Source organism: Hippoglossus stenolepis, chromosome 10 (assembly GCF_022539355.2).
Source record: "Hippoglossus stenolepis isolate QCI-W04-F060 chromosome 10, HSTE1.2, whole genome shotgun sequence".
Taxonomy (NCBI): Eukaryota; Metazoa; Chordata; class Actinopteri; order Pleuronectiformes; family Pleuronectidae; genus Hippoglossus; species Hippoglossus stenolepis.
The window spans coordinates 27,188,669-27,200,485 of record NC_061492.1 but is presented as its reverse complement, the minus strand read 5'-3'; the positions used below and the strand labels follow the sequence as shown (position 1 = coordinate 27,200,485).

The window sequence follows — 11,817 nt, the reverse complement described above, 5'->3', positions numbered from 1 at the left end:
GATTGGAGAGACGGAGACAAAGCTTAACAAGAAGAGAACACAATCGGCACAAAGATGACCAAGGACCAGACAAGCCCAAAGGTTGGGGTGAGGTACACGATACGCTTCCGGGTGGAACCAGTGGAGGAACTTATGATGTCGAGAGCTGGTTCTGCAAAAGGTCATCATGGAACAACTGAGTCTGAAGGTCGAAGATGTGTACTGTATCCAGTGGAACCAGCCAGAAAAAGCAGCCGGCGTTACCCTGGTAAGCGAGGATGTGTATTCAAAGTGGCTGAAGCCTGTAGAAAGGAGGCTGGAAAAGATTCATGGCGGTTACAGATCCTGAACCTGGACAGACCAAATTTCAGAACAGTCACGGTGCACACTTCACCCGCCGTCACCGACCGAGCACTAGCTGCTTTTTGGGACAGCACGGAGAAGTGGTGACTAGTGCTAGGTATCTAAAAGACACGAGGATTCTGGACAGGAAGAAGGCAGTTTCAGGTGCTGCTGAACCCCGGCCCAGAAGGTCCTGGAGGACTGAAGCATCCACCCGCTCTTTTCAGCCTTGGTGGGGATCGCGGTTACCTGTTTTACTCCCGGCAACCAGCGTTCTGTCGGCGTTGCAGGCAGTCTGGCCATACAGAGGCAGGCTGTTCGGAGCCTGCTGCCGTTACCTGTGGCCAAGGGGGCCATGAGGCCAAAGACTGCACGGGGCCCAAGGCCTGTCATGGATGTGGGGACTGGGCCATCTGTACCGCAACTGCCTAGCCGAGAGGACCTTCAGGAAGTGGCCAAGTCCACTGGAGGCGGAAAAAGCCAAGGATCCAGGAATGGGACCCCGTGCCTGCAAGGAATGGCTCAAGCACACCAATACAGGCAGAGCCAGCGCGGATCTTTCTATAAGGGGAACAGAGGAAGCCCCTGGAGAAAGGAACAACCGGAAGGGCCACTGGGAAAGCGAAGCCCAGGTGCCCGTGACAACGCAGGGGATTTCCCTCCCATCAGCCTGGATCCACCCACCTCCAAGGTCAAGAGGGGGCACGGAAAGGATCGCAGGCTTTCGGAGCAGGAAGACAATTAGAAGCGGAGAGAGTAAGGAGGGCCATAGTAAAAAATCAAAGGGGAAGGCAACGGGCAGAGGGACAGGACCAAGAGAGGAGCTGATGGTGGGATGGATGGGGGTAGGGCAGCAAGAAGGGCTGCAGAGGAGGAGACATCAGGAGCGGGAAGGGGGCAACACAGGGCTAGGGAGGGTGGAGGCTACGGAGCAGAGCGGAGAGATCCAGGTGATCTGCTCGCCCCGTAGGTTTGGAGTTGGAGCTGGAGTTACCTCCAGACCTGCTCATGCTACCATCCCCTTGGGGAGGGATGCATATGAGGGACCCAACAGGCCATCAGCATCGCCTAATCCAGTGCCCTTTTCCTGGGGGAACAGATGGACAGTGAGGACCTCTTCTTGCTGTGGGAGTTTTTTTGGGGTGTTTTGAGTACAGTAAAGACTTTAAAAATACAAATTATAATGACTGCAGTTAAAATTCTTTCATTAAATGTAAGAGGAATGAGGGGCGGTTAAAAGAAGAGGTTGTTTATGATTTTGTGGACCAGCTGCATGTACAAATTTGTTTATGCAGGAGGTTCATTTACGGGACAAGGGGATGTTGCAAAATTCTCAAGGGGAGTGGACGAAGGGGACTCAATCTGGAGTGTGGGGGTCCACTCAACAGGGATTCGGGATTTTGTTTGGTGTTAAAGAGATTAGGGTGGAGGATGTTTTCAAAATTGTTCAAGGCAGGATAATGGGTGCTGACATCACATGGGGGACAAGCAAGCTGAGGTTTTGTAGTGTATGGACCACAAACTCAGAGAACGACGAGAAATGTTTGAGTTAGTAGAGCCACACCTGGCCACCAATAGGCAGGTAATTGTGAGGGGATTTCAATGTGCAGTTAGGTAAGGGGGACACCGCGATAGTTATATCTCCACCTGATGGCCAGACACGGAGCTAGTAGATGGGGAGGATGGTCAGGCCACTGGTAGATGGTCCCTCATGGCGTAACTCACGTGGAGCGTTTAGGCGTCTGGACTACGTGTTTGTAGAAAAGATCTTTGAGTCTGGTGTCAGGTCGCGGCTCCCTGTGTTCTTCTCTGACCATGATGGGCTGCTGTTTGAGTGCGCCTGTGCCTGCCTGTTTTCAGGCCGGGGTACTGGCGCCTCAATATTAGTGTATTAGAGGAAGACAAGTTCAAACAAGGTTCGTACTGTTTTCAAAACCTTCTAGGACTGAGACCAATGTGTCCTGGGGTGATGGAGTGGTGGGAAGTAGCCAGAAACGGATACAAATGTTTTGCGATAAGTACTGTAAAAGGAAGGTGAGGATGGCCAAGGAGGAGTGTTTTACTCACAGCGCCTCCTCGAGCTCAGTACAGCAAAGGAAACTGCGGCAGCACTGTAAATCAGCGGGCTTGCGACTTCCTCAAAGTAAAACTTAAGGAGGTCTTTGAGGGCAGGGCCGGGCCTACCTGTTGCAGGCGCGCGAAGTTTCCTGGAGAAGCACGAGACATGTTCCGCCGCTTTCTTCGGCTCAATACGGGCAGACAGGAAAAGACAGGTACAGACCGGGATCAGGGACATGCAGGGAAGGGTGGTGGCGGAAGCAGGTGAGATGGTGAGTGCCACTGCTGACCACTACCGCACAAGCTTCCAGGAGAAAGAGGTAGATGTAGGGGAGGGGACTTTCCTGGACTTACTGACCAAGCAGGTGCGTCGGACATAGCGCAGGCGTTGGAGGCCCGCTCACCCTCAAAGAGCTCGAGGTGCCCTCTGTAAAATGAACAAGCGGAAGGTGCCGGGCATCGACGGACTGCAGGTGGAGTTTTATCTCAAGTTCTGGGAGAGATTCTCGGGCCGGTAGTGTTGGAGGTGTTGTCACGTACTTCTCCACAGGTGTAATGGGAGGGACTATGGCTACAGGAGTGATCTCCCTTCTGTTTAAAAGGAGGCGGCACCGACCTCGGCAACTGGCGGCCACTGACCATGCTGTGTGTGGATTATAAGCTTCTGGCAAGGTCCTGCGATCGTCTAGGCACAGCCCTTCCACACGTGGTCCATGTGGACCAAACATGCGGGGTGGCAGGGCGCTCGGTGAGATGGAATCTCAAGCTCATACGAGCGCTGCCGCTAGAGGCGAAGACAGACACCTGCCACTTATGGTGGTTGGTCTCGACCAGGCAAGGCCTTTGACAGGGTTCACTGGGGCTATATGTTTAGGGTATTGGAAAGGCTAGGCTTTAACAAGGGGTTTGTCGGATGGTTGCGCACATTATACACAGGTGTAGGAGCACAGTGTCAGTAAACGGTCACTTAGGGAAGTTTTCAGGTTGCACTCAGGGGTAAGACAGGGTGCCCACTCTCACCGCTGCTCTACATCCTCTATAGAGCCCTGGCGGCCAGCCATTCGGGCTGACCCAGGGTGAAAGGTTTCCTGGTTCCGGCAGCAGAGGCCTACGGGTCAAGCTGTCACAGTATGCGGATGACACCACACTGCTGCTGGACAGTGATGCATGCCTGATCCGATCTTTGGAGATTTTCCATGATTTTGGTCGGGGGTCTGGAGCACAACTGAATCGTGCCAAGTCCTCGGTCAGTTCTTTGGGCGCTGGAAAGAAAGGATGGGCGTACCGGGAGGGCTGTCGCTCTGCACAGGACCACTGAAATTACTAGGGGTCAGCTTTGAGACAGCCCACAGTGCCACAATCAACTGGACCGGCGTATTTCAGCAGTCAGAAGAAACTTGCGCTCTGGAAGGCAGGTGCCTGACTTTAATAGGGAAGGTACTTGTACTGAAGGTAAGACGTTCTGCCATCCCTCCTATATCTGGCATACATATACCCAATGCCAGTCAGCATGAGAGACCTCTCATGCGCCTCGTGTTCGGATTCCTATGGGGTGGTAGATATGAATATGTGGCGAGTTTCGCATGCTGGCTGGTATAGAAGCAGGAGGGAGGGATGTGCCACACCTCCCTTGAAGCTGGACTGCATTTTTGTTTCATCCTTGTGCAGAGAACTATCCTTGCCGATAGAGCACCCCTCAGGCTACTTCCTGAGGCTCTATTTCGCATACCAAGCTAGGGGTTGATGGTCTGGGCAACTTGGCACCCAGGGTGGAGCAGCAGCCATGGCATTTCAACCATGCAGCCAGGTGGCTGCGGGCTCATCCTGAGGCCTCCGACACAGCCATAAAAATAATCACAGAGCCCTCTACAGAGAGGTCAGTCAGGAGTAATCGCACCTCCAGTGGTGGGGACCCGTCAAAGATTTGGAGGATACAGCCACGGGGGCTGACATGAGCTCAAAGACCTAAATTGGTTATGCCTGCACAAATGCCTGCCAGTGCGGGAAACCATGTACCGGCATGGGTTGGCAAGATCCCAGCGTGCCCTCGGACAACCTGTTCAGGGAGGAAGCAGTCAGGCATGCCTGTCATGGGACTGTCCAGTGGCAAGGGTAGTATGGGAGGTAAAGTGAGGCAGCTAGGGCAGGTAGTCACAGGATTTCATCTGACCTGGACCAGGGTTGAAAGAGGTTTAGGCACAGGGAATGGTCCTTTTAATGTCCCAATATGGAAGATTATAAGTATAACAAAGAGGAGTATCTGGTCGGCCAGGCAAGACCTGATAAAGACAGATAAAGACAGTGGGGTGGAAGGGATAATGAGGAGGGTGGAAGCAGATGTAAAGGGAACATCAAAAGGGACATTGAAGTGGGAAACATGCAGCCTAGAGAGGTGGAAAGGAGGGTTTGGGTGGATATGGTGAAAAAAGAGGAAGGCACAAGGAGTTCTTTGAACTGTTTTACTTTTTCACCTTTTAGTTTCAACATGGAATGGGTAGGTTTGGAAAAGTAACATTCTATACCTGCAAAGGGCACATTTGGGGATGAAGGTTGTATTAAGGGATGATCATACGTGATGTTTGATTTGTATTGATTTATATTTAACTGACGAAAGTTTTTGTAATAATAAAAAAAAAAAATCTGTTCTTATCAGTTTAATATCTGATATGTCTCTATATGAGGACTACATATTAAGCAGATTTTGGCATGAGGGCAGTAATTTGGGCTTGCTCCTTTCTCTCCACGCATCGACCTAGCATTGCAGTGCTGCTGGGAGCAGTGCACTCTGTTCTTACCTTGTAGAAAACCAAACACTCAAACAATTGTAGCGTATCAAAAGTGAATTCTACACTGGCTCAATGAAACTGAGGTATGCCTAGCACACACAAGTGTGTGAAACCGCTCTGATGGCTCACTGCTTGTGACGTGACCATGCAGGGTCACAATGAGCTTGAACTGGATTCAAATTGAGTTAGAAGCGTTTGTCAAGAATGAAACTTGCTTTCACTCAAGACCTTCTGGGAGACTTGGTGAGAAACCAGAGTCAGCATTTTGGAGCGAATGTAAGTGGTTCAGGGATGTATTGCTTAGGCAGGCTTAAAAGCCAATCACAGTAGTCAGGGCAGGAGGTAATAAAGGCGTGTATAATTTTGGTTGGCAGATGGGAAGCGGGTTGGGAATGTTGCATACTGGGATCTGACATGCGGAAAGCAAAGAGAGGCCTACCGTGAGGTGGTGACTGTGACCGAAGGCTCCTCTGCTGCTCTCAACAGAGGAGCCATGCTGACTCTGGTTTCTCTTCATAACGCACAAGTCTTTCGCCTTTTACTAAAGACTTCCGTGGAAGGAACAAACATGAGTTGAATATATTTTTGGCAGGCTTTGCTGTATGGCAGAGCCTTGTGAAATTGTGAAAAGTCAAAGAGCTGTCTAGGTCAGAAATCAGCGCCACAGGAGAGCTTGGGCGGAGGTGATAAGCAGCAGCCATTGTTATGCACACCTACGAACAGGGTACCACAACAAGGTGAGATTTGTGCCAAGGCTTGGCGTGGACATCAATACTTGGGGCTTATAGCTTCTCGGCCTTTTGGCTAAGATCAAGTGTAGTATCTGTTCTTATCAGTTTAATATCTGATATGTCCTCTATATGAGGACTACATATTAAACAGATTTTTGGCATGAGGGCAGAAATTTGGGCTTGCTCCTTTCTCTCCACGCATCGACCTAGCATTGCAGTGCCGCTGAGGAGCAGTTGCACTCTGTTCTTACCTTGTAGAAAACCAAACACTAACAATTGTCGCCGTATCAAAGTGAATTCTACACTGGCTCAATGAAACTGAGGTAACGGCCTGGCACACAAGTGTGGAAACCGCTCTGATGGCTCACTGCTTAGTGGCGTGACCATGCGGGGTCACAATGACTTGAACTGGATTCAAATTGAGTTAGAAGCGTTTGTCAAGAATGGAAACTTGCTTTCACTCAAGACCTTCTGGAGACTTGGTGAAAACCAGAGTCAGCATTTTGGAGTGAATGTAAGTGGTTCAGGGATGTATTGCTTAGGCAGGCTTAAAAGCCAATCACAGTAGTCAGGGCAGGAGGTAATAAAGACGTGTATAATTTTGGTTGGCAGATGGGGGCGGGTTGGAATGTTGCATACTGGGATCTGACATGCGGAAAGCAAAGAGGCCTACCGTGAAGGTGGTGACTGTGACCGAGAGGCTCCTCTGCTGCTCTCAACAGAGGCCATGCTGACTCTGGTTTCTCTTCTGCGCCCAAGTCTTTCGCCTTTTACTAAAGACTTCCATGGAGAGGAACAAACATGAGTTGAATATATTTTGGCAGGCTTTGCTGTATGGCTGAGCCTTATGGGAGTGTGAAAAGTCAAAGAGCTGTCTAGGTCAGAAATCAAGCGCCACAAAGGAGGGCTTGGGAGGAGGTGATAAGCAGCAGCCATTGTTATGCACACCTACGAACGGGGTACCACAACAAGTGAGATTTGTGCCAAGAGCTTGGCGTGGACATCCAACACTTGGGGCTTATACTTCTCGGCCTTTTGGCTAAGATCAAGTGTAGTATCTGTTCTTATCAGTTTAATATCTGATATGTCCTCTATATGAGGACTACATATTAAGCAGATTTTGGCATGAGGGCAGTAATTTGGGCTTGCTCCTTTCTCTCACGCATCGACCTAGCATTGCAGTGCCGCTGGAGCAGTGCACTCTGTTCTTACCTTGTAGAAAACCAAACACTCAAACAATTGTCGCGTATCAAAGTGAATTCTACACTGGCTCAATGAAACTGAGGTGACGGCCTGGCACACACAAGTGTGTGAAACCGCTCTGATGGCTCACTGCTTAGTGACGTGACCATGCAGAGGTCACAATGAGCTTGAACTGGATTCCAAATTGAGTTAGAAGCGTTTGTCAGAATGGAAACTTGCTTTCCTCAAGACCTTCTGGGAGACTTGGTGAGAAACCAGAGTCAGCATTTTGGAGCGAATGTAAGTGGTTCAGGGATGTATTGCAGGCAGGCTTAAAGCCAATCACAGTAGTCAGGGCAGGAGGTAATAAAGGCGTGTATAATTTTGGTTGGCAGATGGGGCGGGTTGGGAATGTTGCATACTGGGATCTGACATGCGGAAAGCAAAGAGGCCTACCGTGAAGGTGGTGACTGTGCCGAGAGGCTCCTCTGCTGCTCTCAACAGAGGCCATGCTGACTCTGGTTTCTCTTCATACGCACAAGTCTTTCGCCTTTTACTAAAGACTTCCGTGGAAGGAACAAACATGAGTTGAATATATATTTTTGGCAGGCTTTGCTGTAAGCTGAGCCTTATGAAATTGAGAAGTCAAAGAGCTGTCTAGGTCAGAAATCAAGCGCCACAAAGGAGACTTGAGGCGGAGGTGATAAGCAGCAGCCATTGTTATGCACACCTACGAGACGGGGTACCACAACAAGTGAGATTTGTGCCAAGAGCTTGGCGTGGACATCCAACTAGGGGCTTATAGCTTCTCGGCCTTTTGGCTAAGATCAAGTGTAGTATCTGTTCTTATCAGTTTAATATCTGATATGTCCTCTATATGAGGACTACATATTAAGCAGATTTTGGCATGAGGCAGTAATTTGGAGCTTGCTCCTTTCTCTCCACGCATCGACCTAGCATTGCAGTGCCGCTGGAGCGGTGCACTCTGTTCTTACCTTGTAGAAGACCAAACACTCAAACAATTGTCGCGTATCAAAAGTGAATTCTACACTGGCTCAATGAAACTGAAGTGTGACCTGGCACACACAAGTGTGTGAAACCGCTCTGATGGCTCACTGCTTAGTGGCGTGACCATGCACGGGGTCACAATGAGCTTGAACTGGATTCCAAATTGAGTTAGAAGCGTTTGTCAAGAATGGAAACTTGCTTTCACTCAAGACCTTCTGGGAACTTGGTGAGAAACCAAGTCAGCATTTTGGAGGCGAATGTAAGTGGTTCAGGGATGTATTGCTTAGGCAGGCTTAAAGCCAATCACAGTAGTCAGGGCAGGAGGTAATAAAGACGTGTATAATTTTGGTTGGCAGATGGGGGCGGGTTGGGAATGTTGCATACTGGGATCTGACATGCGGAAAGCAAAGAGGCCTACCGTGAAGGTGGTGACTGTGACCGAGAGGCTCCTCTGCTGCTCTCCAACAGAGGCCATGCTGACTCTGGTTTCTCTTCATAACGCTACAAGTCTTTCGCCTTTTACTAAAGACTTCCGTGGAGAGGAACAAACATGAGTTGAATATATTTTTGGCAGGCTTTGCTGTATGGTTGAGCCTTATGGAATGTGAAAAGTCAAAAAGAGCTGTCTGGGTCAGAAATCAAAGCGCCACAAGGAGAGCTTGGGCGGAGGTGATAAGCAGCCATTGTTATGCACACCTACGAGCGAGTACCACAACAAGTGAGATTTGTGCCAAGAGCTTGGCGTGGACATCCAACACTTGGGGCTTATGGCTTCTCGGCCTTTTGGCTAAGATCAAGTGTAGTATCTGTTCTTATCAGTTTAATATCTGATATGTCCTCTATATGAGGACTACATATTAAGCAGATTTTGGCATGAGGGGCAGTAATTTGGAGCTTGCTCCTTTCTCTCCACGCATCGACCTAGCATTGCAGTGCCGCTGAGGCAGTTGCACTCTGTTCTTACCTTGTAGAAAACCAAACACTCAAACAATTGTCGCGTATCAAAAGTGAATTCTACACTGGCTCAATGAAACTGAGGTAACGACTGGCACACACAAGTGTGTAGAGAGCTCCTGATGGCTCACTGCTTAGTAGCGTGACCATGCAGGGTCACAATGAGCTTGAACTGGATTCCAAATTGAGTTAGAAGCGTTTGTCAATGGAAACTTGCTTTCACTCAAGACCTTCTGGGAGACTTGGTGAAGCCAGAGTCAGCATTTTGGAGCGAATGTAAGTGGTTCAGGGATGTATTGCTTAGGCAGGCTTAAAGCCAATCACAGTAGTCAGGGCAGGAGGTAATAAAGGCGTGTATAATTTTGGTTGGCAGATGAGGCGGGTTAGAATGTTGCATACTGGGATCTGACATGCGGAAAGCAAAGAGGGCTACCGTGAAGGTGGTGACTGTGACAGAGGCTCCTCTGCTGCTCTCAACAGAGGGCCATGCTGACTCTGGTTTCTCTTCATAGCACTTAGATCTCCTTTACTAAAGACTTCCGTGAGAGGAACAAACATGAGTTGAATATATTTTGGCAGGCTTTGCTGTATGGCTGAGCCTTATGAAATTGTGAAAAGTCAATGAGCTGTCTAGGTCAAATCAAGCGCCACAAAGGAGAGCTTGAGGCGGAGGTGATAAGCAGCAGCCATTGTTATGCACACCTACGAGCGGGGTACCACAACAAGTGAGATTTGTGCCAAGAGCTTGGCGTGGACATCCAACACTTGGGGCTTATCGACTTCTCGGCCTTTTGGCTAAGATTGATTGGAGAGACGGAGACAAAGCTTAACAAAGAAGAGACACAATCGACACAAAGATGACCGAGGACCAGACAAGCCCAAAGGTTGGGGTGAGGTACGATCGCTTCCAGGTGGAACCAGTGGAGAACTTATGATGTCGAGAGACTGGTTCTGCAAAAGGTCATCGTGAACAACTGAGTCTGAAGGTGAAGATGTGTACTGTATCAGTGGAACCAGCCAGAAAAAGCCTTCGACGTTACCCTGGTAGCGAGGATGTGTATTCAAGAGTGGCTGAAGCCTGTAGAAAGGAGGCTGGGAAAAGATTCTTGGCAGTTACAAGATCCTGAACCTGGACAGACCAAATTTCAGAGCAGTCACCGGTGCACACTTACACCCGTACACGACCGAGCACTAGCTGCTTTTTGGGACAGCACGAGAAGTGGTGACTAGTGCTGGTATCTAAAGACACGAGGGGATTCTGGACAGGAAGAAGGCAGTTTCAGGTGCTGCTGAACCCTGACCCAGAAGGTCCTGGAGGACTAAAGCATCACCCGCTCTTTTCAGCCTTGGTGGGGATCGTGGTCACCTGTTTTCTCCCGGCAACCAGCGTTCTGTCCGGCGTTGCAGGCAATCTGGCCATACAGAGGCAGGCTGTTCGGGCCTGCTGCCGTACCCTGTGGCCAAGGGGCCATGAGGCCAAGAAGACTGGGGCCCAGGCCTGTCATGGATGTGGGGACTGGGCCATCTGTACACGCAACTGCCTAGCCGAAGGAGGGACCTTGCGGAAGTGGCCAAGTCACTGGAAGCCGGAAAAAGCCAAGGATCAGGAGTGGGACCCGTGCCTGCAGAGAATGGCTCAAGCACACCAATACAGGCAGAGCCAGCATGGATCTTTCTAAGGGGGAACGGAAGCCCTGGAGAAGGAACAGCCGGAAGGCCATGGGAAAGCGCCAGATTGCCCGTGACAAGCGCAGAGAGATTTCCCTCCCATCAGCAGATCCACCACCTCCAAGGTCAAGAAGGGGCACGGAAAGGATCGCAGGCTTTGGAAGGGAAGACAATTAGGCGGAGAGAGAGAAGGAGGGGGCCATAGTAAAATCAAAGGGGAAGGCTTAGCGGGGCAGAGGGACAGGACCAAGAGAAGGGAGCTGATGGTGGGATGGATGGGGGGTAGGGCAGCAAAGAAGGGCTGCAGAGGAGGAGGCCATCAGAGGGAGGAAGGAGCAACACAGGGCTGGGAGGGTGGAGAGGCTTCGCAGAGCAGAGATCCAGGTGATATCTGCTGCATGTTGGATTGGTTGAGAGGCCGAGTTAGCTCTGCTCAATATACCATCCCCTTTGGAAGTGTCATATAGGCGATTACAGGCTCAACATGCATCATTATTCAGTTCCCTTTACATGGGGAACAGATGACAGTTAAACTCTTCTTGCTGTAAGGGGTTTTTTTGGGGTGTTTTAGTGCGGTAAGACTTTAAAAATACAAATTATAATGACTGCAGTTAAAATTCTTTCATTAAATGTAAGAGGAATGAGGACGCAGTTAAAGAAGGGTTGTTTTATGATTTTGTGGACCAGCTGCATGTACAAATTTGTTTATTGCAGGAGGTTCATTTACGGGACAGGGGGATGTTCCAAAATTCTCAAGGGAGTGGACGGAAAGAGACTCAATCTGGAGTGTGGGAGTCCACTCAGCAGGGGTCAGGATTTTGTTTGGTATTAAAGAGTTAGGGTGGAGGATGTTTTCAAAATTGTTCAAGGCAGGATAATGGGTGCTGACATCACATGGGGACAAGCAAGCTGAGGAGTTTTGTGGTGTATGGACCACAAACTCAGAGAGCAGCTTGAGAAATGTTTGAGTTAGTAGAGCCACACCTGGCCACCAATAGGCAGGTAATTGTGAGGGATTTCAATGTGCAGTTAGGTAAGGGGGACACCAGCGATAGTTCTCTCTCCACCTGATGGCGGACACGGGCTAGTAGATGGGGAGGATGGTCAGG

At 49.8% G+C, this 11,817-nt stretch overlaps 8 non-coding genes and 1 pseudogene across 8 annotated transcripts; all 9 read left to right on the top strand.

The window, feature by feature from the left end:
• The first annotated feature begins 4,989 nt into the window (after nt 1-4,989).
• On the top strand, nt 4,990-5,168 carry LOC124853092 (annotated as a pseudogene).
• A 494-nt stretch (nt 5,169-5,662) lies between these two features.
• On the top strand, nt 5,663-5,774 carry LOC124853467. The gene has a single exon (XR_007033810.1). It is a non-coding gene; the product is annotated as a U5 spliceosomal RNA (small nuclear RNA).
• A 175-nt stretch (nt 5,775-5,949) lies between these two features.
• Nucleotides 5,950-6,141, top strand: LOC124854406. The gene has a single exon (XR_007034650.1). It is a non-coding gene; the product is annotated as a U2 spliceosomal RNA (small nuclear RNA).
• A 486-nt stretch (nt 6,142-6,627) lies between these two features.
• LOC124853762 lies at nt 6,628-6,737 on the top strand. The gene has a single exon (XR_007034101.1). It is a non-coding gene; the product is annotated as a U5 spliceosomal RNA (small nuclear RNA).
• Nucleotides 6,738-6,915: 178 nt separating this feature from the next.
• On the top strand, nt 6,916-7,102 carry LOC124852819. Its single transcript, XR_007033241.1, has one exon. It is a non-coding gene; the product is annotated as a U2 spliceosomal RNA (small nuclear RNA).
• Nucleotides 7,103-7,591: 489 nt separating this feature from the next.
• Nucleotides 7,592-7,703, top strand: LOC124853361. The gene has a single exon (XR_007033704.1). It is a non-coding gene; the product is annotated as a U5 spliceosomal RNA (small nuclear RNA).
• Nucleotides 7,704-7,879: 176 nt separating this feature from the next.
• Nucleotides 7,880-8,067, top strand: LOC124854348. The gene has a single exon (XR_007034592.1). It is a non-coding gene; the product is annotated as a U2 spliceosomal RNA (small nuclear RNA).
• A 496-nt stretch (nt 8,068-8,563) lies between these two features.
• Nucleotides 8,564-8,677, top strand: LOC124853427. Its single transcript, XR_007033770.1, has one exon. It is a non-coding gene; the product is annotated as a U5 spliceosomal RNA (small nuclear RNA).
• A 176-nt stretch (nt 8,678-8,853) lies between these two features.
• LOC124854368 lies at nt 8,854-9,044 on the top strand. Its single transcript, XR_007034612.1, has one exon. It is a non-coding gene; the product is annotated as a U2 spliceosomal RNA (small nuclear RNA).
• Nucleotides 9,045-11,817: the final 2,773 nt, after the last annotated feature.